At 40.9% G+C, this 23,543-nt stretch overlaps 1 protein-coding gene across 1 annotated transcript in view; it reads right to left on the reverse strand.

Annotated features, from left to right (window-relative positions):
- The window catches only part of LOC126484437 (mitotic checkpoint serine/threonine-protein kinase BUB1-like), a 220,226-nt gene that overhangs the window by 143,613 nt on the left and 53,070 nt on the right, over window positions 1–23,543 (reverse strand). The window lies entirely within an intron of this gene.

Raw genomic sequence — 23,543 nt, forward strand, 5'->3', positions numbered from 1 at the left:
AGATTATGTATTGTAGAACGCAGAACACATGAATAACCTCATCAAAAACTAAAACTTTGGTAGCTTTCAGGCAAATCATTTAACAAGCCACACACACACACACACACACACACACACACACACACACACCTTTGCAGCTACATTGTAAGATGGCAGTTTGGCAGTTGGACAGTGATGAAGGGGTGGCTGGGGTAGGGTGGATAGGGGAAAAAGAGGTAGGCAGTGGGAGGAGGGATTGAGGATGGGTAGTCATTGGCTACAAGGGAGGCAATAAGTGTGCAGAAAAGGAAAGCAGGAGCGAGGGGCAACAGATTCAGTGACTGTGCATGCAAGACACAGACACTGGAGCTGGTGAGTTCATGTGGCACATAATGAAGATAATGTGGAGATGTGGATTGTGTGGGGGTGACAAAGCAAGGGAAGTGGAAACTATTGAGTAGAGGGTACGGGGGAAGCGGGTTAGTGGTGACTGAGGCCTATAGAGTTACAGGAGCGAAGGATGTGTTGCAAGTGTGACTTCCATCTGCAAAGTTAATAAAAGATGGTTTTGGAGGAAAGGATACAGATGGCACAGGGCGTGAAGCAGTTATTTAACATGACCATGTCACGCTCAGCAGTATTTGTGTCAGTGGATGGTTCATTGTGTTTTGACCAGAGTTTAGTGGTAGCCATCCACTTCTGGTGGACAGCTTGGTTGGTGGTCATGCCCACTAAAAATGCTACACAGAAACTACAGCAGAGCTGGCGTATGACACAGCTGCTTGCATAAGTGACCCCTTCACCAAGGCTTCATCAATCATCTTGCCGAGAAACAAGGATCCTTCCCCACCCCTCCTTATGTGATATTCTGTCACTCACCTAATATATACAATATCCAAATCCATCTCTACGTCACTCCCAACCTTTTGCCACAGGGGTCATGTCCCTGTGGAAGAACTGTCTGAGTCACCCACAAGCACAACCTACGCTAGTAGTGTCACAGGTTCATTTTATGCCATCAGAGACAGATCCATCTGTGAAAACAGCCATGTTATTCGCAATTTCTGTATGGCATTTTCTGTGGGTATGACAGGTGTAAGGAAACATGAGAATTTTACTGTGGCTGAAAAGCATGAATTCTTTGACAGACTTTTTAATCTCATGAATATTCCTCTTACATTTGAAGAGAAAACTCTTTTACACAGAGGATTAAACTATAATTCCAAACTTACATTAGGACAGAAAGACTTAAAGAGAACTATAGCAGAGGTCAAACGCACAAGTAATATGGCAAGGTTCCCACTCAAAGAGAATAACCTAGCAGTCAAAGTCATCAACACATTAAAAACACAATTACAGTCCAGAAAGTAACCATAAAAATGAAAGTAAGAAGTAAGAAGTTGAAGAGGCATACGTGTTCATCACCATAGCAGATAAAGACATTATCATAATTATGAATGGCGAAGACTATCTAAATAAAACTGAAAATTTTTTTTCAAAAACAGAATTAACAATGTGGCTAAAGATACAACAAGAAAGTTTCACACACATTTAAATGCAAAATTCACAGCTGCTATTTTCTGTTTTATGACAAAGAAAAAGTGTGATATAAAGGCACGAGTCCACTAATGCCAGACGCACCCAGGCAGACAACACTTCACAAAAATAACAAATCCATGAGGCTAATATCTTACACGAGTCAGTCTTAAATGCTCTGAAATGTGTTATAGAAGCACAAAGGTTAAAATGCTAAACATGTTTTATGAGTACTATAGATTAAAAAATTAATATAAGTTTGTGAACAAAGTTAAGGATACAGTCATACCAGCTGATTTCACCTTCACCTCCCTACATGTGGTGAACTTGTGCACTATATACACTCCTGGAAATGGAAAAAAGAACACATTGACACCGGTGTGTCAGACCCACCATACTTGCTCCGGACACTGCGAGAGGACTGTACAAGCAATGATCACACGCACGGCACAGCGGACACACCAGGAACCGCGGTGTTGGCCGTCGAATGGCACTAGCTGCGCAGCATTTGTGCACCACCGCCTTCAGTGTCAGCCAGTTTGCCGTGGCATACGGAGCTCCATCGCAGTCTTTAACACTGGTAGCATGCCGCGACAGCGTGGACGTGAACCGTATGTGCAGTTGACGGACTTTGAGCGAGGGCGTATAGTGGGCATGCGGGAGGCCGGGTGGACGTACCGCCGAATTGCTCAACACGTGGGGCGTGAGGTCTCCACAGTACATCGATGTTGTCGCCAGTGGTCGGCGGAAGGTGCACGTGCCCGTCGACCTGGGACCGGACCGCAGCGACGCACGGATGCACGCCAAGACCGTAGGATCCTACGCAGTGACGTAGGGGACCGCACCGCCACTTCCCAGCAAATTAGGGACACTGTTGCTCCTGGGGTATCGGCGAGGACCATTCGCAACCGTCTCCATGAAGCTGGGCTACGGTCCCGCACACCGTTAGGCCGTCTTCCGCTCACGCCCCAACATCGTGCAGCCCGCCTCCAGTGGTGTCGCGACAGGCGTGAATGGAGGGACGAACGGAGACGTGTCGTCTTCAGCGATGAGAGTCGCTTCTGCCTTGGTGCCAATGATGGTCGTATGCGTGTTTGGCGCCGTGCAGGTGAGCGCCACAATCAGGACTGCATACGACCGAGGCACACAGGGCCAACACCCGGCATCATGGTGTGGGGAGCGATCTCCTACACTGGCCGTACACCACTGGTGATCGTCGAGGGGACACTGAATAGTGCACGGTACATCCAAACCGTCATCGAACCCATCGTTCTACCATTCCTAGACCGGCATGGGAACTTGCTGTTCCAACAGGACAATGCACGTCCGCATGTATCCCGTGCCACCCAACGTGCTCTAGAAGGTGTAAGTCAACTACCCTGGCCAGCAAGATTTCCGGATCTGTCCCCCATTGAGCATGTTTGGGACTGGATGAAGCGTCGTCTCACGCGGTCTGCACGTCCAGCACGAACGCTGGTCCAACTGAGGTGCCAGGTGGACATGGCATGGCAAGCCGTTCCACAGGACTACATCCAGCATCTCTACGATCGTCTCCATGGGAGAATAGCAGCCTGCATTGCTGCGAAAGGTGGATATACACTGTACTAGTGCCGACATTGTGCATGCTCTGTTGCCTGTGTCTATGTGCCTGTAGTTCTGTCAGTGTGATCATGTGATGTATCTGACCCCAGGAATGTGTCAATAAAGTTTCCCCTTCCTGGGACAATGAATTCACGGTGTTCTTATTTCAATTTCCAGGAGTGTAGAAGAGATGTTGAGTCGCAGGTAGGCAAAACAAAAAGAGTGTTAAATAAGTAAGCTTTCAGCCAAAAGGCATCTTCTAAATTAGAGCCCCCCCCACACACACACACACACGCAAGCATACTTCATGCCCAAATGATCGCTACCATCGGCAGCTTGGACCAGAGTGAGGCAGTAAGACGGAGGGATAGCAGGGTATGGGTGGGGGGAGAGAAAAGCACTTTCTGGTGAGATGTGCAGGGATTACATGGCATGTTGAGATTGCCAGGTGCAGCGACAGGACATGGGGTGTGGGGTAAAAAATAGGGAGTGCAGAAAGAGGGGAGCAGGGAAGGGGAAACGATGAGTGAATGCACTGCAGAGGGTGGTGCCCAATGAAGGTGAAGGAATGTGAACAGAGGAGGTTATAGGAAAGAGCGGGCAGAAACTGTTGGATGAAGAGTATGGGGACAGTTGGTTACCATGGGCTGAAGCCAGGACAATTTCAGGAGTGGAGAACCATTGAAATAAAGCATGATATGTTCAGCTGCATGTTGTGTACTGGGTGGTCAACTTTGTTCTTGGCCGCAGTTTGGTAGTGGTTATAGATTTTGGTGGACAGTTGGTTGGTTGTCGTACTGACAAAAAGCTGTGCAGTTATTTCAGTGACTTAGTATATGACATGACTGCTCTCACAGGTGGCCCTGCCTCTGATGAGGCATGATAAGCCTGTGATAGGACTGGAGTAGGATGTGCTGGAAGGGTGTACTGGGAAGGTCTTTTGCATGGGTCTTCCACAGAGATATGACACCTGTGGCAAGGAGTTGAGAGTGATGCAGGGTTATTTGTGAGAGTGACCTCTGTTCCCTGAGGACGTACACACACAAGTGAAAGATGGCCATGTCTCTTGAAAACATTTGATGTAGTAGAAACAGTCCACTGTGTGCACCCCGATCTGTGATCTGCACAGATGGTGTGTAGGCAGTGACATAACTCGGCCTTTGGTGTCAGATATTTTGTACACATTTAATCGTGTTGATATCATATTATGCACTTTCTTTATGATTTCATATTTAGCTGCAATGTTTGGGATTGATGATCTAGAAAAGTGTGGCACAGTTGGATTCACCATCCAATTCTTAATGTTCAAAATGAAGGATACAAATTATGGTTGGTTGTTTTTGGGGAAGGAGACCAGACAGCGAGGTCATCTGTCTCATCGGATTAGGGAAGGACAGGGAAGGAAGTCGGCCGTGCCCTTTGAAAGGAACCATCCCGGCATGATACAAATTATAGAGCTTCCTCAATTGTGGATAAATTTTTCTTGGTAGTAGGTACACAAAGGAAATAATTTTATGACGACCTGGTATTCTAGTTTATTTATTTGAATAAAACATTTACAGCACAAATGCTTCAAAGAGTTAAACTGACAAAACCGGTCTGCGTATCAAGTTGACACTAGACATTACTGCGCAACAAGTTTCATTCGTATCAGTGCCATCTCACTGTCATTGTACTAATGTCATCTATTGTATCATTTACACATGGGATGAGGCATGGAACATTTTGACCCACTATCTTTCTACACACTGAAGAAATTAATAACTTATTTATACCTTATCAAAAGTCATGAGGGGTTCATTAATTATTGGCCAACAGTTTCAACAATCTTATTAACCATTAAAACGTAAATTGATTAGATAAAAAAATCTACTCATGAAGCGGCTGGAGAACACACACAAGAACACACACAAAAACACACACACACACACACACACACACACACACACAAAGATTCAACTTTTACAAGCTTTCGGAGCCAGAGGCTCCTACTTCTGCCAGAAGAGATGAAGGGGAAGGAAGAGGGGTGAAAGAAAAGGACTGGAGAGGTTTAGTGAAAGGGATACAGTTCAGAAAAGTCACCCAGACTAATTGGTTGGGGACTGCATCGGACGAGATGTGAAAACCTGAGAGCTTAAAGGTGGAAGACAGTAAAATGCAAGACAAGAGATTACTACTAAAACATCGTGCACAAGTTAAAAGAGTGAAAAGCTAAGTGCACTGTATATAACAGAGCCGGGAAGGGGAGACGGCGAAAAATAGACAGGTCAGAAAATGAAGGATGTACAAAACTAAAATGGAATGAAGAAAGCAGTAGTTACTATGAAGAAATGCTGAGACATAATGAATTAACGTAAATTAATGCCAGGTGTGTGGCGAGAACCAAGGACTTGTTGTAGTGCTAGTTCTTACCTGAAGAGTTCTCAGAATCTGATGTCTGGGGGAAGAATACAGATGACACACGTGGTGAAACAGGCACCGAGGTCATGACTGACATGTTGTAGAGCATGCTGTGCAACAGGATATTGTGTGTTGCTGGTATACACCCTCTGTCTATGCCGATTCATCCTGACTGATAACTGCGTGGTAGTCATGCTGATGTAAAATGCCGAACAGTGTTTACATAACAGCTGGTAAATGACGTGTTATTTCCAAGGTGGCTCTCCCTCTGATAGTATATGTTTCACCAGTTACAGGGAGGGCGCATAGGGCAAGTCTTACAGCAGGGATGGCCATAGGGGCAGGACCTATAGGGTGGGGAGATGGCTGCAGAAGGTGCATAGGATCTGACAAGGATATTGCAGGGCTTGGGAGGGCAAAGCTATTCTACGTGTAATGGGCAAAATCTCAGACAGAATGGATCTTATTTCAGGGCATGATTCTGGGAAGTCACGGCCTTGTCGAAGTAACTGATTAATACATTCGAGATCAGGATAATACTGGGTGACAAGTGGTGTGCTCTGAACAGATTTTTGGAGGGATCAGATGTACCAGGATTGGATGTGATGGCTCAGGAAATCTGCTTTTGAACTAAGTTGTTGGGATAATTACACCCAGTGAAGGCTAAGATGAGAGTGGTGGCATATTGCTGTAAAGAGTCTGCATCTAAAACAAATACGTTTGCCTAGAATGACAAGGATGCATGGGAGAGAGCGTGTGACATGGAAAGGCTGGCAACTGTTAAAATGTAAGTACTGTTGTTTGTTAGTATGTTTGAAGTGGACGGAGTGTGTAGGTGGCATTCGGTGAGGATGAGATCTAAATCAAAGAGAATGGCACGGGATTAGGAATAAGACCATGTGAAATTTAACTGAGAGAAGGTATTTAGGGATTCCCGGAATTTTAACAGGTCAGCTTCACCATGAGTTCATACGGCAAAGATGTCATCAATGAATTCGGATAAAGTTTGGTGGAAAAAACTTTTATATAGACGACTTTTGGTGGATGGTGTAGCAAATGTGAACTGGTAGTGCTGATCTGCATTTTGAGATTCAGAAATATTCGTTTCAAACTGAAACTGTTGTAGGCACAAATCTGCAGAAGTTTGGCACTCTTCATGTGTCTCACAAAATTCATTGGATATTAGAGTGCTACTGTACCTCAGATAGCATTGTCAGAGACCTTACTGACACATGCTACTCCATAGGGCATCAATATTCTTGCCTCAGTGCAAACATAATAAGGATTAGTGGATTGAGGGAACAAAGGCAATGGCTTTAGGGTAAGGGCACACCCAGCTATTCTGTGAACCGACCATGTCACTTGAAGTTCGATAAACAACATGAAGACCTGAAACAACTGTTACTACTGCTATATACTTAGGCAGAATAATTTCCAAGGACCAAACCACAAGGTGATTAACCCCTTATTTGTGGAACACGTCCACTGAAAACAATATTGATAATGAAAGTATCTGTTCAAGCATTTTAAAGTACTGTGTGAAAAATAGTAGGACAGAGATGTCCATAACACTGACAATGTTAAAAAATAAAATCAATTTCAGAATATGTAAAAAGAGGTACAAAACTGGACCGGTGTGTACATGAGACGCAGATGGGGGCCCCTCAGGGCTCATCTTTAATACAAATGGAATTTGCAGAAACATTTACAGAATGTCTGCAGAAGAAGATAATTCCCCAAAACAGGAACACGGCTGTAGTTGTTCTACTACACAAGAAAGGAGGCAGGAAACTTACAAATCTCTCAATCTAATCCCAATAATGAGCAGGGTATTTACTAACTGCATAGAAGGAAAAATCTGGATCAGTGCGAGTAGAACTTATGCACCAACTATTCCATACAAACTTAATTAAGTTTATAGATAGTTCATCTATCCCAAGAATCGGGACTTTACATGACTTTCACCTGCCATCGGTATCGGTACTGGCAAGATAACAAAATACGTGACTACTGAGCCATATCTTTTGACTGCATAAAGTAGAAGCTTACATTTCTTGCACTGCCAAGGGATCATAGACATCAGCATGTGACAAATTTCAACTTGATACACCTATGTTCCTGAGAAAACGGGGATTAACAGACGGATGGACAAATGGACAGACAGATACTCGGATAATAAATGACACAAGAAACATTATTTTTGTGTGACATAATTACAAAATATGAAAAGCGAAGTTGCAACTCACCATATAGCGGAGATGCTGAGTCACAGACAGGCACAGCAAAGAGACTGTCGCAAATAAAGCTTTCAGCCAGTAAGGCCTTCATCAACAACAATGACTCACACACACACACACACACACACACACCTGACCAAGGTATAGGCTGTTCCTCCTACAGATCTGCCTACCCTTTTCCTCTCCTGTATCTCATCTGTTATTTGGGTATGCCCCATCTTAACTTCCTCAGTAAACACAGTTGCTAGCCCCCTTTTACTACCTTTTCTCACTCTAAATGATAAGTTTATCCCATAATTGATTTCTGCTGACAGCACCTGATACCTCTCTATCTAAATATCTTAACTCCTCTCCTTCTAACTTCATTTTTTTTTCCTTACTCTTGTTTACAACACATATAACATCACCTTGTACACATACTTCTCATGCTTATGTATCTTGCTTCTACTTACTGATACACAGAGCTTATCCTTTACTTACTTATAATTACTAGGTTTAGACAATACAAAAGGTCTTATTCCATGTATTTCTTGTGAATACACAAGGATAATGTTAGCACTTTGTCTCTTGCAATTCAAATTTATTCCTCATGGATCTACTCACTGTTGAATACTACTTATCAAACCATCTCATTCTGTTAACTTTTAAGCTCTTGCTTCTTATTTGGCTATGCATATTAGCATGCCCTCAGTTTGTCTTAGCTTCCCTCTCCTATGTGGACTCTTCTCCCCTACAGCGTGTGGTGTGACTAACATTTGTTACTTACTTAACAAAACGTCTGTTAATCTATTGTTATCGTCATATGTAAAATACTCACCAGTGCTATCTTACTGTTGTAATAGAAGGTATAATTTTAATAAAAGATAATAAGATAGTCAGTGTAGATAGAAACTGTTAACAAGGAAACTAAGATAGAAACATGGAAGCAATTGATCTCAGACGGCCAGTGGTTATCAATCCACCAAATCTGCAAATGGTACAAACTCTCCTGGGGCCTTAAATCTGTTAATCATATCTATATTATATAAGCCTTTAGCCTGCCTTGTTTCAGGGTCCATTAGATATATTGCACCTATAAGATACCTCATGGCAAAATCTGTCTTTTAGATATCCTCCCACGTGCTTGGTAAAGATCTAGAAAATACTCGCTTTTCCATCAGGTTTGAACTCCACAAAACGCTTTGATAAATTTATATTACTTCCCCAATTGTACCTCCTCTAATAAACGAATTGATAACCACTGTTATTTATGCCTGCCTTCTTATGGATTTCCTGCTTAGTACTGTCAATAGCCTCCCATAATCTTGTTAATACTTTTTTATGTTCTTCCTTAGAAAGAGTGTTAATATTAAGCATTTCTACTTTCTCTTGTACGGTAGAATTTACAAATTTGTGTAACCATTCCTCAAAATTAAACAATGTTTCAGGTGTGTTAATTATTTCTCTAAATTCTTTGAATTGTTCTAAAACAGTTATATGCTATTGTACTTCCTAGATTTGCTCTTTAACCTCGTTGAAGACTCTTAACGACAAATCAACCTGCTTTGTTAATTTTACCATTTACTTTCTTGAATTGCTCTTTTACTTTCTTGCCAACTAAATCACATTGATTACTGATCTTTTCCATCAATTTCTGAAGCAACTGGGTCAAAGTACTTGCAATGTTAGTTAATTTAGCTTCCATTTCCTGTCTGACATTTTTTGTTACCTCTAAGTTTACTTATTATTTCATATTTTCTACCTTAACAGACAGTTCATTACTTTTAGACCCTACTTTGTCAGATAGTTCCTTTCTAGTGTCAGACAGTTTCTTATTTGTTGAATCTACTTTGCCAGATAATTTCTTAAAATCAGAATTAATTTCATCAGGCATTTGTTGTAATAAATCTTTAAGCCATTCTGAAGACTCTGCAGCCATTTTTCTTGTAATGGCTAGCATACAAAGCAAATATACTCTATTATGTACCCTCTATTACTCTAGTAGAAGGTTACTGCACAGTTTTCTCAAACCTGGTAACACTAAAACACTGTGTCACCACCTTGATGAAAAAAAATCTTCAAAGTGAATTTCTGTATTTTATGAACAGCTCACCTTTTCCAATTAACTGTACTCTCTCGTCGTGTAGCTGAAGCAACCATGTGTATGTGGCAATGTACTGATATGATCTATCTGCCCAGTGCAGCCGATGTATCAAACACAGTAATAGGTGGACTGCATTGTCCCATACATCAGCACCCCTGCAGCATTGTTCAGTTACTACAGTGTCCACATCAATGTCAGGATTCAAAATCTTCTAATCCGAACCAACCGAAAAATTATTTTCCTCCAAACCCATTGAGAAATTACTCTGTCTTGGTTAAAAGATTCTTTTATTCACATGTCGACATCATTTACTTGAGATGCAAATTTGTCTGAAGTTGCCATAATATTAATACCACAACTATATAAGTATGATCTATTCTCAGATTTCGTGCACTGTTCTGATATTTCCTTTCACTTTTTTCTTAACATATTGTTACTGAGTTTGGACAATATAGTTACATCAGTTCACTTGTAGTTTCTCCTCTTGTTTAATCCTTGCTGCTCTTAGCAACACCACAATTTATCACTCGAATTTCAAGATTTTGCAAATTTATAGTTCTCTATTTCCTTCCTTTTTCTCCAATGCTGCACGACCTGTACACTGGGAGCCAAATTAAATGTTTTTCTTATTGGTTTAGGGTTTTATGTAGTTGCTGGTTCACTCCTTGTAGCTGAAGATGAGACAGCGCTCTTCATGAAATCTGACAATATCTGACATATTTACATTTTTCTTTGAATCCAGTTGCTGTAGTTGGCTCTCTTGAAGCAGAGGTCCTGCTAATCAGTGCCTCTGAAATTCCGTGTGTAGCTGAGGAAAGGCTTGACTTCTTCACATTCTGCAGCTTTTATTAGCACAAAAGAAGATAACTTCTACTCTCACGGAAAAGCATATTTCACTATTTTCCTTTTACAAACAGATATTTCCTTGAATGGGTGTACAGATCATTAGAGTGACTCATGAATTAGAGTAGAACACAACTTCTTATACGACGTATGCCCCATAGGCTCAACATGCCATTCGAGGTTACAATACACTTTATTTGTCCAAAACCATCTTGTCTTTTGTTTACATTCTTGGAGAGCGTGGTTACTCTTTGATGGTCAAGTCACAACACTAAAATGTTTAATGTCTGCACATACAAAAACAAACACACAGTATACGTTTCGTGACTTACTCAGTGCTTAATTTTATTCTGTCAAGATCATCTTTCCTTGTGCTAAACAACAAGTGTGAAATATCATTTGCACAAACATCATGTAACACTTCAGTTGTATGCATGAATGAAGGTCACTGATGGCTTGGAAGTGTTTTGGATGTTAGTGAATATACCAAAGGGGCTACAATTAGCTTCTTGTAGCCATACCCCAAGAAACCCAATGTCTTTATTGTGGACAATAAAGACATTCTTCAAAAGGCAACAGGCTGAATGTTATGTCCTTTCACCAAAAGATGTCGTGTTATACCCTGCTACCCAGTATTGAGGCATGGTAAGTGCTGATGATACATTTATCATTGCATTTGTTTGGGTAAAATTTATACCTATTTGCCATGCATTCCAGAAATGTTTGGCTGGGATGTTTATATCATGTCACACATCATTAACATCAGAGGTCACGGTTGTTACCTCGCATAATACAAATGCTTGCTATTGGCCTGTTCATGCTGTTACCTTGCTATCACACTATCAATTGAACAGTTAATGTGTTTTTCAGTACTTTTTTTTTAGAGTTTGCATTCAATTTATATTGCTTTTTTGTACCACTTAGATGTAGATATTAAAATATATCCCCTAATCAAAATGTCATTTCAACTTGATTTTTTTTTTTTTTTTTGCTGTGTTTTGTAGCGCTGGGGAGCGAGTGCCAGGTCACCAGCATTGTGAAGCCTAGTGTAGGGTTGGCCCAGGTGACTGACAGCATAGGGGAGTTATGTAAGAATTTTACGAAGGAGGGTCAGGTACTGATAGAGGGTGGAGCAGGGAACAGTCTTGATAGGGACGGGGAATATGACGTAGGTGGTGTGCTGGTAAAGTTAGCTATTCAAACTGGTGGCACTATGCATTTCTTGCAACTGTTTCAGCATTGTGATCGGCCTCATCTTAATGCGGCTGTTAGGTGCATTAACATTGGGGAGGGTGCTGATGACAGAGGGCATGGGTCACATCTCGGTGGTGCCATTTGGGTCTATCAGTAGATCAGGTTTCACAATGCATGACCTGCACCTCAATAGGTATGGGAAGTGGAGTCTGGCAAAGCTTATAGGTGACAGTGTAGTGGGTGGTGGTGTGATAACTCATGGAAAATTCCTGTAGTAGTTGGTGTTAAGAGTTGCAACTTTTTTAGAGTGAAGTCAGCTGCTTAACAGAAGTCCCTCTAACTAAGGGCTCACCTCCAGAGGACGTAATGTCTCCATCAAAATATAAGAGGTTAATACCTACTAATAAAGTCAGTGAACTCCTTATAGATGTTGACTGAAATTATTGGTATATCAGAGCACCACTTAAATAATTTGACAATTCAGAGGCTTCCTTTACCAGGATACAGATTTAACTGATTGTTTTTCAAGGAGTTTCTTGTGGGGTTGAGGCATGGCAATGAACATAAAAAACAGTATTCCATTTGTTCCATAGACATATCATGACACTATACTGAATAGATATTTGAAAGTTGTCCAGGGGCAGTTGTATTAGTGAAATGAAACGAAACTTCTAATTGTTATTGTTTATAGGTCCCCTAACTCTGACTTCAGGGTACTTGTGCTCAAGCTAGAAGGGGTTCTTGATTCACTTTGTAGAAAGTACGAGAAATTAGTTATATGTGGTGACTTCAGCATAAATTTTGCACATAATGGTGCAAGAAAAAGGATTTTGGCAGATCTCCGAAATTCATATGATCTGATGCAGAGTGTTTTTTTCCAACTAGGGTGCAGGGAAAAAGGAGCACAGCCATAGACAATATTTTTATTTATTCCTCATTAATAGCTGGGCATTCTGTTAGTAAAAGGGTAAATGGCCTTTCAGACAATGATGCACAAATTTTAACACTAAAAGGCTTTTGTACTGAAACGAATGTCACATATAATTACAAACTATGTAGCAAAGTTAATCCAACAGCAATGGAGAGTTTTTTTAAACCATGTCAAGGAACAAGAGTGGCAGGATGTTTATAGTGCCGGTAACATAGATGATAAATATGATGCTTTCCTTAACACATTTCTCATGCTCTTTGAGATTTGCTTTCATTTGAAACTTTCTAATTGGGGTACTAGCAGTAATAGGCAGCCCGGGTGGCTGACTAGTGGGATAAGGACATCATGTAGAACAAAGTGGGAATTATATCAAAATGTTAGAAGTAGTCACAATCAAGTATTGTAAGGTGCTTAAAATTGTTATTAGGAAGGCAAAGAGTATGTGGTATGCAAATAGAAGAGCTGATTCACAAGATAAAATTAAAACCATATGGTCAGTTGTGAAGGAACTGTCTGGTCAGCAGCACAAGGTCGACGATATAAAGTCAGTTTGTAGTAAAAATATTTCAGTACTGATAAATCAGATATATGTACAGTATTTAGCAATCATTTTCTGAGCATTGCTGGTGAATTAATTAAAAATTTAGTTTCTACAGGGAATCATATAACACTCTTGGCAAATGCCTTTCCAAGATTGATGTCTGAAATACTTCTGCGTGATACAGACAAGGGGGAGATTGAGTCAATGATTAAATCACTGAAGACTAAGGACTCTCACGTATATGATGGACTGCCTAGCAGAATATTAAAGTACTGTGCTGCACACGTTAGCCATGTATTTAGCCATATTTGTAATTTTTGCTTTAGGAATGATCGGTTTCCTGAATGATTAAAGTACTCAGTAGTAAAGCCGCTTTATAAAAAGGGAGAAAGGGATAATGTAGACAATTTTAGACCTATTTCTATGCCATCAGTGTTTGCTAAAGTTATTGAAAAGGCTGTGAATATAAGAATAATTGATCGTTTTATATCACATAATTTGCTCTCAAATGTACAGTTTGACTTTTGAAGTCGTTTAAGAACTGAAAATGCTATATTCTCTTTTCTCTGTGAGGTACTGGATAGGTCAAAAAAAGGTTTTGAATGCTAGGCATATTTTTTTATTTAACTAAGACACTTGATTGTGTCGATCACAAAATATTGCTCAAGAAGTTGGACCATTACAGAATATGGGGAGTAGCACACAATTGGTTCACCCTTTACTTTAGCAACAGACAGCAAAAAGTCATTATTCATAATGTTGGGAATGGCTGTGATGTGGGGTCTGAGTGGGCTACAGTCAAGTGGAGGGTGCCCCAGGGATCAGAGTTGGGGCCGCTCCTGTTCCTTATTTATATAAATGATATGCCCTCTAGTATTACGGGTAACTCTAAAACATTTCTGTTTGCTGATGACACTAGCTTGGCAGTTGTGTGCAACATTGGCTCAGTTTCAAATAGTGCAGTTCATGACCTAAGTTCATGGCCTGTAGAAAATAAACTAATGCTAAATCACAGTAAGATTCAGTTTTTTACAGTTTCTAACACACAATTCAACAAAACCTGACTTTTAATTTCACAGAATGGGCATATGATTAGTGCAACTGAACAGTTCAATTTTCTAAGTGTTCAGATAGATAGTAAACTGTTGTGGAAAGCCCACATTCAGGATCTTGTTCAAAGACTTAATGCTGCCATTTTTACTATTTGAGCAGTATCTGAAGTGAGTGATCATTCGACATGAAAATTAGTCTACTTTGCTTATTTTCATTCACTTACGTCATATGGTATTATATTTTGGGGTAACTCTTTCCATTCTAAAAGGATATTTTTGGCTTAGAAATGGGCGGTTCAGGCAAAAAGTGGTGTAAGTTCACGAACCTCTTGTCAACCCCTGTTCGCGAGTCTGGGTATTTTGCCATTGGCCTCTCAATATATATATTCCTTAATGTCATTTCTTGTTAACGATATCAGTTTATTCTCAAGTATAAGCAGCTTACACTCAGTTAATACTTGGCAGAAATCAAACTTGCATTTGGATCGGACTTCCTAAACTCTTGTGCAGAAAAGTGTGCAGTATACTGCTGCTTCCATTTTCAATAAGCTACAACTTGAATTCAAAAACCTTAGTAGTAATCCACGCGCTTTCAAATTGAAACTGAAGAGTTTCCTCATGGGTCACTACTTCTATTCCGTCGAGGAGTTCCTTGAAAAATTCAGCTGATTCTTGTTGTATTGTTGATTGCATTTACTTAAACTTACGGAATGACTTTTTTCGGGTTCATAAACATTTTATTTTTATCTGTTACTGCTTTTATGTTGTAATTTCATGTACTGATGTGTTCCATCACCTTGGAGATTTGCTCCTCAATTTGGTCCAACGGAACTTGATGTGTAAACAAATAGAATAAATGAAAAAGCAAATATATTTTTTCAGAAATTTTGAAGATGACAAGTTTTGAGATATTTGAGATCAAAGAACAAGATCACTGATCTTAATTATGTACCTTGTTTGAATATGAGCACGCTTGATATCATTTCAAAACTTGTTCCAAAATTACCTGATTCACAATTGTATCTCTATCGGAATATAAGTTACAGCCGTTTTTGTCAGTAGTGTTTGTCAAATTTTCTGCACATTTTTAGGACCATGACTGGCCATTATGTTATCGAACTTGAGCTGCAATTCTGAAAATTTGAATTTTTCATTGTCTTGAGATATGCAATAAACATACCAAATTTGATGAAAATCGGAGATGGTCCGGTTGGCAATGTTTTGATTTGGTATGGGATGACTCTCTCTCTAAATTTTCCCAACAGACCATTGCCTTCCCTCCAATGATCCCCATTTGCATTCCCAAAGCAATAGATAGAACAATGGCTGAGAGAAGCTGTGCACATTACTAAGGAATGCAAACAAACCGCTCATTAGTGTCACCAGAGGGACACTTAGGATCAGATGAGCTGCCATTCCTTTTCTCTGAATCACCTATTGCTCATTCCTTAAAAGGATCAGGCTCTTTGAATCAATTCTTGGTTCAATCCTTCCATTAAACCCAGAACCAATCAGTACTAGGGACTATGGTACAGATTGTGAACTTCAGTGAAAGTGTGACCCAGTTTAGTCTCCTGAACCATATGTGCAAGCCGTTGGATTGATTCAAACACAACCTTGTAGCTCAAACAACAACAATTTCTTCCAACATTTGCCAAACTCTGTAGTTAGTAGTATCCTATTCCCTCTATGCCTGCTGGAATGGACTTTTTGGCATTATGAATAAGTCATCCAGGCTGTACATTCAAATTGATGATGTTTAATAGGCCCTACCCTTTTACATTCACCTCCCTTTGGGTCATAGCGGATTTCCCAATGGGTGAAGTACGTTTCTATCACTCAATTAATGTTTCAGTAGTAGGAAAAGCACCTCTATCTTGTTTGTTAGAAGGATGTGTGAAATACAGTCAGTGCTCCTTGGTCCATGTCACCCCTGCATAAGACTCTTAGAACTACCACTGACTCACTACCCCAGTCAAGAAAAAAGCTGGAGACAGAGACTGTGCTACCCATCAGAAAATAATATCCACAACAGATGATAGTAGTTGAGGTACCTTTGGTATCTCTGGTGCTTGTTTCTTGATAAACATCCCAACACCCGTTATCGGCTTCCAATCAAGTGAGAGTAGTCAGGACAATTTTCAGCCAATTAAAACAGTTTGCTGGATCGAGACGTGAACTCAGGTTCTTCACTTTTTGTGGGCAAAGGCAAAGTTCCCCTGAGTTCAAGTCTCATTCCAGCACACAGTTTTAATCTGCCAGGAAATTTCATATCAGTACATGTACTGCATCAGAGTGGAAAATTCATTTTGGAAACATAGTCATGCAAAAAACCATCGGTCATAGCTTTTACTGAGCGAACTCGCTGAAGACGTACTTTGAGCTGTTTGAGGGTTATGACATGTTGGACAGAGTTTATGGTGCATCCTTGTTAGAAAAGATCAACTACACAAACAACCTCTGCATCCCGGAATACTGTAGCCATAACCCGCCCTGCCAATTACACAGTTTTGAACTTTTTCTTCTTCAGTAAGTTTCTGTGATGTCACCCCACTGACTGCCTCTTTTATTCTGGTTAAAAAAAAAAGAATCCAATTTGTCTCGTCACAATTTTTTCCAGAAGCTTCTCTCTCTCCGAATGGAAGCGAAGCATGAGTTGGGATGCAATTCTCTCTCTCTCTCTCTCTATTCTGGTTGGTAACATTCTTGGCACGTAAGTTCCACAAACCTTTCAAGTATACCAGCTGTTGAATACTCGTCATCATGCTGTCTATACTGAGAGAGGCAATGTGACACAAATCTGCAGTCACCCGGCAATCACTAAGAATGATGTCATCAACTTGCTCAACATTGTGTGGAGTTACTGCAGTCACCAGCCTTCTGCTCCGTGTTTCATCAGTTAATGATGTTTGCCCTTCAGCTTCATCACAGAGATGAACCCATCGTCTAACAGTGCTGATATCCACTGTTGAATCATTGTACATGTTTTTCGTTCTTTCATGAATGCGAACAGACATTTCATCTTGTGCATTCACGAATTTTATCGCAGAACACTGACTAATACGAACTTCATTGTTTTCGCTTAGTTTGGGTATTAGCTTGTCTGCAGACTGGATGTGTGTGTATCAAGACTGCACACTGGGCTATCACAGTTTGTTTACTTCTTGAAGTCCATGTATACTTGCTCGACACAACTTCATTGAATATATGGTTGTCTATGTTATTAATTATAGAATACAGAGCTGTCCCTGCTATTCAGTTCCAGTCTCTCTTCTTCTTAGCGCCTTTTTGGAAAGGTCTTTGACGTACAGCAACATGTACGCTGCATATTTTCATATTACGAAAGTATAATTGTGGATTCCACCAAATACCGCATGTTACTTTCCGAAGCAATGAAACCGAGATTATGATGCACTTTTGTAAGCCAGTCACAGCTCATGTCACATGATCTCGGCAGCCGATGACAGCGTTCAGAGTATAGGATACGTGATGTAGTCAGCCAATAGCAACATCACTGTTAAGTAGTGTGAACACACAAAGAGGAAAAGTTAATGGTTGAAATTAATATACGTAGTAGTGCTACAAGAAAAGCAATGCTTTCACATATAATATTTGTCTCGAAGATTTGTAGGGACGTAGAACCACTGCCCCCCCCCCCAAATATTGCTACCCTATCGCAGCGAGAACAACTGTATCTCTGCCAGATCAGTTCTCTGTAGTATGCGCTCTATGCTTCACGCATTGTGTATATGCTGCGAGAGTAAAAGTATTCAGGATTTGATGATTCAACTTGATTTTGACAGGGAAGTTAAAACAGTTTAGGTCTAACCCGCCACTGTCCGCACCGAAACCGAGTTTATTGTGTGGTATCACTCCCTGTATATCTAGTAAAGCCAACCAATGCCCTTAAATAGTGCAAGTCCCTTTACCAGTTTTTTGTTAGACACAATTTCTTCAGGTCTAGTTGTTCCAATGATTCTGTATCTTTTGCTCTCCAATGCCTTGCATTCAAAGATTAGGTTTGATGCAGTTTCTTCACTCTCATCACAGATCCTACATGTAGAGTCGTCTTCCATTATACCCACTGTGTGTAGGTGTTTTCTGAATTTCCCATGGCCGGTCATCAGTCCAGTCATGAGTTTGATCCCATTGCTGTTCAATCGCAGAGTTACAGAGCTTCTTTTAAAACATGGCATTGGTATCATTACCTTACCATATTTTGTTTATGGACCTTGGTCCAATATTCTACGTGCTGTTTCCTAAGTCAGTTCCGTAGTTCTAGTTTGATCATAGCCTTGGTGATTGTCAGGACAGGTTCCAGTCCAATAAATGGAGTCATTGCCCCCATCCTGGCCAATCTGTTGGCTTGTTCATTGCCAAAGATCCCTGAGTGTCCAGGGACCCAGACTAGGTTTACCCTACTGCTTACCCCTAGCTCCACCAGAGCCCTGTGGCATTCCGCAGCAATCTTAGATCTCGTTGCAGGAGCTGCCAGTGATTTCAGGACTGCCTGGCTGTCTGAATAGATGTAGATGCTACTGTCCTTGTAGCACCTACACCTATTCTCCTCCACACATGCCCTGATTGCAGTAATTTCAGCTTGGAATACCGACACCAGTTTTCCTAGAGAGATGATGCCCTCCAGTTGCGGCTGAACACCGTACACCATTGCCCCAAAGCCTTGGTCTGATTTTGATCCATTGTTGAACCAAACAATGTCCCCCGTACAGTGTCGAACTGTTTTTTTCCCACTACTCCTTGCTTCTGATTATTATATTGTAAGGCTTGTTGAAGGAGTTATTATATAGTTGGCCATCATTTCCCCAGCCATTCCTATATTTACCTCACTCACTATATTAGTGTGTGATTCTGGATATCCCAATGAGATCCAGTTTTTACCAGCTTTAAGTCTGTACGCCCCAGCTGCTGCCTCCATCTTGACCCAGAGGCGTAGTGGAGACATGTCCAGCATGGCTTCTATTCCAGCGGTTGGTGTACTGCTAATTCCACCTGTTATGGCTAAGCAGGCCAGTCTCTGCACCTTAGCAAGCTCCTTAGCTGCAACCTGCTGTTCTACCTTCTTCCACCACAATGCGGACCTGTAGGAAATCCTAGGTCTAACCACCACGGTGTATATCCAGTGCATACCTCTGGGGCTTAGGCCCCAGTTTTACCACAAGCCCTTCTGGTACTCACTAGAGTACTTTTCGCCTTGGAGCAGCTGCTCTTAGTGTGAGGGGTCCATGTTAGTTTCTCATCTAAGGTTACCTCTAGATATTTCACTATCCCCTTCACAGGTAGAGTTTCATTGAAGTGCTTTAGATTCCAACTTGAGTGTTGGATATGCCTCTTCATGAATGGCACCACAACAATCTTCTTAGGATTAACCCTTAGATCCTGTTTAATGCACCAGTCTTGCACAATGTACAATCCTCCTTATGCCATATTTCTAACTGTATCAGTAAATCTGCTAAGTATTTCTGTGAGGTCATCTGCATATCCTTGGCAAAAGCATTGTCTGGAATTTAGTTCCTCAATGAGTTCGTTCATCACTAGATTCCACAAAGGGGACAGGGCTGCTCCTTGTGGGCAACCACTGGTGGTGTTAATTACCATCTTTTCATTCATTGTGGTAGCCTCTACCTTCCTTCCACTGAGCATGGCCCTGGCCGCCTACATATAGTGGTTCCTAGGTCATGTACCTCTGCTGGCTTTACCATGGAATCAAAGGTCATGTTACTGAACGCCCCTTCGATATCCAGGAAGATGCAGAGGGCTATTTCTTGGAAGTGAAGTGCTTTCTCCACCCTCTCAACGAGTTGATGGAGAGCTGTCTCACATGATTTACCTGGTTGATATGTGTGTTGGTTTGAATGAAGAGGGGCCCCTAATTAGCCTCCTCTCCCAAACGTATGCCTTAACCAGTTTTTTCCAATGTTTTGAGAATGAAGGAGGATGGACTGATTGGTCTCATAGTCTTGGCCTTGGTATGATCAGTTCTCCTTGGCTTTGGAATGAAGACAATCTTCACTGCCCTCCAAGCAATGGGAATGATTCCTACTGCTAGGCTAACCCTCAATAACCTGCATAGGACTCTCATCAGATTCTCTCCTGCCTGTTGCAGGAGAGCTGGAAAGATTCCATCTGGGCCAGGTGACTTGAATGGCTGGAATGTTCCCACTGCCCATTGGATTTTATTAAAGTCCACACACTCCTTGGCCGATTCCCAGTCCCCTCTTCGAGTGCCTGAGAACCACTGTCTCTCCGGGATCACATTCTTGTCTGTGTTGTCCAGCAGAGCATATTGAGGAAAGTGAGTTTTGAGGAGCAGTTCCAGCGTCCCATGTGCTGTCTTTGTATATTCCCCATCCTCTTTCCTCAACATACCTCCTGGATTGGTTGGTACTCTAGCAAGGATTCTGTGAAGTCTAGCTTGAGCAGCCGTGCTCTCCACTTCCTCACAGAATGCTTTCCAGGATGCCTCCTTTGCTTGTCTAATTGCAAGGTTGTAGTTAACAAGGACCTCATGATATTTAGCTCATTTTCCTTTATGTCTCGCAAGGCTAAACAGTCAAAAGTATTTGTAGTAATTGATGGACGTGCAAGTGATTATTTATCGTTGGAATTACTACACCCACTCTCCACTACCTATAGATTACTAAGTTGCAAGAGAAGCTAAGTTTTCACATATAATTTTTATTTTTTTTTTTTGCGCGTATTACATACACTATAAGATACATCACACAGATGTGCCAGTAAAATGTTTAACAATGACATTAATGTCTGATCTTCTGGGCTCGAAATTTTTCTAAATGGCTCGTCCTAAAAGATTTGATTTTTAAATGAAAGTCAAACGCTCTGCGATTTAAGAAATTCAACGTACATTCTCGCACATACTTCATCTTGCATAAAAGGAGATTTACTTTGAAAATAAAGCCTAGTTTACATGACGACACTTGGTTGCAGGCTACTGCACTACCGGCCACTGCGCACGTGCGCTGCACGTTTGCCCAACTCGTTGGTGAAACTAAACACTTTTGGCGTGTTCCATCTTTGGCAACACTAGCTGCACGAGTTTTGAACTTACGTGTGTTCATGGCGTGTGGACAAACTGAAATATGAAGTGGAGAACGGAGAATAATGTCCGTTTTTTGGGTATCTATACTTTGCATAGGTGTTTGTGGGATTTCAGTGACGCTGATTAAAAAAATAAGCAACACTTTCGCGCTCAGAACACAGATAGCTTGACAATATCAGTACTGTAGGGCAAAATTTATTGAATTGGGAACACATATACAACTGAATTAAGAAAAATACAAGCAAGTACAATTCTGGCTGTGGAAATGCCATCATCTACAAGACTAAAATCCCACTGTTCAAGTTGGCTGACTTTTTTAAGGAATATTGTTGACAGGAGGGAAGGGTACACAAAAAAAGAAGCTGCATTCTTTATTCAGTATTCATCTATTTAAAACGTCACAGCAGTGCTCCCCATTAACATATGTTTGAATTTTGAAATATTGCCACTGTACAGATATATCTTCAAGACAGTAGTTTGCAAACCATTCTCTTCTTAATGCGGTCTGCTTCGAATAATTATTGCTGTTAATGTTAATAATTATTGGTGTTAATGAAAAAGCATCACCACCAACTAAAATTGCATCTTCTAGCATGCCGAGTGTTCTCCACTGGAATGCACGCAATGTGATATGTAATTTCAGTTCTGGCGACAGTGCTTCATGCATTACCGTTTCTTTTCCTATCACATAATTAACTCTATTTAGAAGAAACGTGAACAGTTCTGGTGACAGTCAAAGAGAATTAAAAGAACTTTTTGGATCTTCCATTATAAATTATTTCAGCAAGGTTGCTGAGCAACTGAGCTAATGTCTTTTCTTCATCTAGTCACGAATTGAAACACGTTTCTTTTTTTTTTTTTTAATTATGCAGCAACAAGCGTTAACTCCATCACAACTCAAGTGATGTGCAGCTGCCAAAACTTTCATTTCAGACACGACTCAGAAACCCACAAAACAACAAAATATACTGGTGTCACCGTGTCTACAATCATATATGAAACTATTTGCGTGCAACTCATTCCATGCAATAAGTGACGCAACCCAATGTTGTTAGGTAAACTAGGCTTAACATTTTTCAGACCACCATTTGCAATATTTTCCTGTGACCTGTTAGAAATAGGTTCATTTCAGCAGTTGACAGAGAGCGCCAGACAACAGGCGTCACCACGCTTGCGCAGCTGTGACAATGTAGGAAGCCCGTATGTTCGTACATTAAAAGGTCTTACAATATGTCCTAAAACAAACAAGACATCAGAGGATACTCTAAGAGAATTTCGTGAACCATACTAAAAAGCATAATTCGTCTTATAGTGTGCATTCGCATGACCAGATTCCGAATGAAGTAGGCTTCGAACTGAATTAAACTTTTCAGTGTGGGTTCAGGATGTAAATTTTCTTGGAGTACCAGTACTGAGTCACGTATACAGTGATCCAATACTGCCAAATGTTTTTTATTCCAGTAGATAATGACCATCCTCAGATCTTTTTTACACCATGTCCTAAAGTAATAGGCCATAATGGCATCATCAAAATATATAAATATAATCAGCACAGCATCGTCACATAGATCTAAAATAAGGTGTAGAATAGGCCACATCTTCCACATAGTCATTATTGCAATACGACTATGTGGACCAGGAATGTGTTCAAAACTGTTAAAAAATCAACAGGGATGTGTTTCAAAATCATATGAATAATCACTAGACCAACGTGCGCTGGATGCTAGGTGCTTTGTGAAACCAGGTTTTGTTCCTCAAGAATACAAATTTGGTGACGCCCCCCCGTGAAATTGTCGCCCAGGACAGATACCCTGGTCCTGGTCCTCCTTGTCTGTAACTTAGCTGATTTTGTTGTAGGTTCTTGATCTGTAATTGTCTCTCTCTCTCTCTCTCTCTCTCTCTCTCTCTCTCTCTCTCTGTGTGTGTGTGTGTGTGTGTGTGTGTGTGTGTGTGTGTCTATCCCCTTACCCCTATACCCACACACAGAGAGATAAATTCACTAAAATAATGAATTTATTTCAAACTTGCCACCAAGACAGACTCATAAGACATAGTAATTAAATTATTATATTTTACTGTTCAGAAGAA

This window comes from Schistocerca serialis, chromosome 6, assembly GCF_023864345.2.
Source record: "Schistocerca serialis cubense isolate TAMUIC-IGC-003099 chromosome 6, iqSchSeri2.2, whole genome shotgun sequence".
Lineage (NCBI taxonomy): Eukaryota > Metazoa > Arthropoda > Insecta > Orthoptera > Acrididae > Schistocerca > Schistocerca serialis.